This window comes from Etheostoma cragini, chromosome 5, assembly GCF_013103735.1.
Source record: "Etheostoma cragini isolate CJK2018 chromosome 5, CSU_Ecrag_1.0, whole genome shotgun sequence".
Taxonomy (NCBI): domain Eukaryota; kingdom Metazoa; phylum Chordata; class Actinopteri; order Perciformes; family Percidae; genus Etheostoma; species Etheostoma cragini.
This window is the reverse complement of record NC_048411.1, coordinates 73,864-77,272: the sequence shown is the minus strand read 5'-3', so window position 1 is coordinate 77,272 and position 3,409 is coordinate 73,864. Positions and strand designations below refer to the sequence as shown.

General features: G+C 39.1%; 1 protein-coding gene across 1 annotated transcript in view; it reads left to right on the top strand.

Moving 5' to 3' along the window:
• The window catches only part of si:ch211-12e13.1, a 15,116-nt gene that overhangs the window by 8,622 nt on the left and 3,085 nt on the right, over positions 1-3,409 (top strand). Inside the window, exon 6 of the mRNA XM_034872350.1 lies at positions 2,647-2,651. The gene's annotated coding sequence lies outside the window, so the exon portion shown is untranslated. The remainder of the gene's footprint in view (positions 1-2,646; positions 2,652-3,409) is intronic.

Genomic DNA, 3,409 nt, shown 5'->3' with positions numbered 1-3,409 from the left:
GGAAAATGGCTGCAATGAAACAAAGAGTGAAAAATTTAAAGGGGTCTGAATACTTTCCGTACCCACTGTATATACTAATATATCTATATACTAGTGTATGTATATATACTAATATATCTATATACTGATATACTTATATACTAATATATCTACAGTATATACCGATATACTAAAATATCTATGTACTACTATATCTTTATACTAAGTCTAGTATGGATGTGTTATTATTAAATCTGCTATAGATAGATGGCATAGAAATTAGAAGAAAGGGAAGAAAAGAAACAAAACCAGTGGAAATGTGTGTGTGTGTGTGTGTGTGTGTGTGTGTGTGTGTGTGTGCACCTGTGTCTACGATTTGTAATTACTGAAGCATAAGCTTTACTAAAGGATAAAGGGGGGGGGGGGGGGTCGGACCTGATAGGTTGTTCATCAACTTATCTTCCTCTATTTCTTTTTGAACATGAGAATTTTTGTTTCTTTGAATGACTTTTAATTTTGCTAAAAGAACATGGTCTTATTTATCTGTCATTTTAATGACATGTGAGCATTCATTTATGTATATGAATGTTTTATTTTAACATTTTTTTTTACATCTTCATATAAACTAAACGTTAGATGCTAACCTTAGCTGCTGGCTATATTGACAGTCATAATAGCTGTTATAACCAACTAACAACTACACCACGTCACCGTCTCCTCCACCCAACTTATAGCCACATCTACGTCACCGTCTCCTCCACCCAACTAACAGCCCCACTACGTCACCGTCTCCTCCAACCAACTAACAGCCACACTACGTCACCGTCTCCTCCACCCAACGAACAGCCACACTACGTCACCGTCTCCTCCACCCAACGAACAGCCACACTACGTCACCGTCTCCTCCACCCAACTAACAGCCACACTACGTCACCGTCTCCTCCACCCAACTAACAGCCACACTTTCTTGGCTTATAATTACTGCAGGAACCGTTTAAAACACCGCGTGCCTGGTCCTATGGGAGCGTTAGCAGTTCTCACGTGTTAGCAGGGCGGCGTTAGCCTGCTCCAGTTGGGACCACTTCACCGGCTGTATCTCAGTTATTTTTGTGAGCAACCAACTGGAGTACTCTATATAATTCAAGGTGAGTACACAAATGTTGAAATGACTGAAAATGTTGTCCGCTGTGATTAATTAGCCTGAAGCTTAATGCTTAGCTACCTATTAAGGAGGAAATTAGCCAACTCTGTGTCCTTTAGGGCTCAAAGCTGTCTCTATCTTTTAGAGATCTCCAATATTTATTACATACTGGTCACCCAACTGTTTAAAACCATGTCACGGTTGGGTAGAATCTATCTCCATTGATCACTTTCGTTTGTATGCTACTTCCATGGTGCGTGCTAACAGCTGTAGCACGCTGGCTTTACGTTTCTACAGGTAAAGATCTGGAAACCCGGCATGGCTGTCCAACTGGCCAATTGATAGACAAACAGACTCAGACACAGACAGACATCACGTCACGGGACGGAGAGTTCAATGGAGAAAAACCCTGGCTTTAGCATAAAGATAGTATTTCAACTTAGCATGTTTCCTTAATATCTTATGACACATTGTGGTCATTTTTGGATTTAATACAGTAAATATATGACATATTGCACCTTTTAAGGCACCATTTCTGAATATGGGCTGTGTGTTTTTTTCTGTGGATTAAACGTTTTGATACTCTCACAGTATTTATATGTTACCTCGGCCTGCTCTATAATAAAAAAGACATGGAGATATCACTTTCTACAATATTGGACATTTAAGCAAAATCTTGAACGTAAATCTTTTACTTGAAAGGGAGTATTTTTACAGTGTGGTACTGTTACTTTGAAATGATCTGAGCACTTCCTCCACTCCCTACCTGGGTATTGATGAGCTGCAGCATTTATTCATAGATAAACCTCAACTCCACATTTATAATGTATCCACTCGAAAATAGCCTGCATGCAGTTATGTAGACCGTTAATATTGATGAATGTAGTCTATGGCTGCACACCACATTTGTCCAGTAGGTGGCAGTGGTGGCGCTGCATAGAGGGAAACCTGCTTCCCTGACTTTTAGAGAAGAAAACACACCGCGCGGGCTGTGCGTGAAGGTAGCACAACAGTAGCGAGCCGAAACTAGATGTATTTCGATTTTCCACACAGTAAAAAAGTTAAAGAATGAATGAATTACATTGAGAGCAAGTTAAAAGGTTTTGCCCTTCCAAACCTATTTCTAAGAAAGGAATTGCAGAGCTAAGGGTCGAAATTCAAACTAGGAGTTTTCCCCGGTGAGTGGTCGACATTTGTAGCGTGAGAGATGTGTTAACTGAGTCAATATTTCTATATGTTTCTATCCTGCTGTTAATTCTGTTGTTTAATGCCTTGTGTGAAAATGTATTAATATGTGTATTGCATAAGTAAAAAAAACAAACCAATGGGAGTTGAACGTGAGTTAAGGTATTTGAAATGCTATTCCATGTTACAATGAAGCTAGGTTGCTACGTGGTAAGCTAACGCTAGTGCTTGAGTTTCATTTCTCTATTAAATGCAAAGATTGAGAATAAGAATGTAAGCCTCTACGGTTCATGAAATAGAGTTGCATTCCCAGATGTGGTAAAGTTAAGTAATTAAGAGAGTGATAGTCTAAAAAAATTGTCCTGCTCTGCAGGTTGTTTTTTGGTTAGAGAGTGAGTTCCATTGGACACGTGAGGCAGAGGAGCAAGGGCCATGAACGCAACACGGACTTCTTCCAATCACCGTTTCTTCATTGCAGATGCCGTGAACGCAACACGGACTGCTTCTACTCAGTTTCTTTATTGTATCGCACAGATAAGCGCGAGATCTCATCAGGCTAAAAAAAATACTACGCGGGTAGATGGACTTTGATTTATTATTTTTGGGTTATTTTATCACAGCTCTGAGTTTATTTTAATTTGTGTTCTGTTTTCTCGAATTATGTGAAAAACGTTTGAAACTAAGACATAGTGATTTTCAAAATTAACCGGACATTACGTGATAAAAGAGAAACAAGAACTTCTTTGACAATTGATATTTAATAAATGCTGGCTAAATGTTATAAGTAAACTATTTTGATATTTTTATCAAGTTCCTTAAAAAGACAGCACTTCAGTCCACGTTATAATAAGTGTCCCAATAACTACAGTAATATGACAGTAAGAACAGTTACCCCAAAAGTAAATACTTGGTCTTATGTCCTGTAGAAAACTGATAGTTTCCAGGTGAAAATATGTGGAGCTGTGGATGTCAGGATCATTTAACATGGTGAAAACCCCCAAACGATGGATGGAGGGGGGTGGAGCAGGCGTGCTGGTGTGATTTCAATTGGTGGAGCATCCTGTGACTGCAAATACTGCGAGCAGTTGTAGTTTACAAGATGGG